Source organism: Poecilia latipinna, unplaced genomic scaffold (genome assembly GCF_001443285.1).
Source record: "Poecilia latipinna isolate Pla-1442-1.1 unplaced genomic scaffold, P_latipinna-1.0 Scaffold3947, whole genome shotgun sequence".
NCBI classification, from domain to species: domain Eukaryota; kingdom Metazoa; phylum Chordata; class Actinopteri; order Cyprinodontiformes; family Poeciliidae; genus Poecilia; species Poecilia latipinna.
In genome coordinates this window covers 32,835-33,816 of record NW_015116563.1, presented here as the reverse complement: position 1 = coordinate 33,816, position 982 = coordinate 32,835, and positions in this window count along the sequence as shown.

The window sequence follows — 982 nt, the reverse complement described above, 5'->3', positions numbered from 1 at the left end:
ATACATTGTGGTATAATGTCCGCCAGGGAGTTACAAACATTGAGACAATACATTACCATTACATTACATAAATACATTAAAGAGAGAACATAAAGAGCATGTTTTAATAGCTTTGGGGAACTTACCTTGTTATGATAAGCTCCAGACAAGACGCCATACTGCTGTCTCCAGGGCAAACACGTGACGTCACAGATACGTTGCGATTGTGGAAGCAACTCTTTATCAAACACCATCTCTTTAGGGAAACTGACAAACCCATCTTTGAATTTGACTAAAGTGTTTAATTAACATTGTATTTTTAACATACAACACCAACACTGGTAATCTAACACTTTTGATTATGCTCTGTAGATTTTGATTCATTCCCTAAAAGATTTATTATGGAAAGTATTTTTGTCTTTCTGTTTAATATTGTCTTTAAATGCTGGTTCTCTAAGATGCAAATACAAGTAAAATGTCTTGCCTAGGAAAAAAAAAACTGTATTGAACATTTTTTTACTGCCAGTCATCAGTCTTAATTGTGACAACAGAAGAAGACATCAAATTGACAATATCCTACCATATTGTGGAATAACAGTATGTTACTGCTGGAATTCCGCTGTAAATTTACAGCCATTTCTAAGAGTGCACTAAATAAGAGGGGGAAAAAATTGTTTGATAAAGGAAAAGCCTCTCAGAATCTGAGCCCGGTGCTGTCAAACTATTGTTTGGTATAAAAAAAAAATATATATTTTTATATTAGACAATTAATTGAATTTCACAATTATCGTGGTAGAATCCATTTGTCTGTTAAATACTTAATGAAACATACCGTGTTTGATGTTTGTAAATGACGTATACTCACAAAGAACAAGGTAATGTTGAGATGCTTTACCAAGGCCGAGAAAGAGTCACATGCTGTTAGACAAAGGGCCCATAGTAAAGAGTTACATTTTTGATTCTGTTAGACACTAAAGCACATTCCTCAGAGAAACAGAAACTT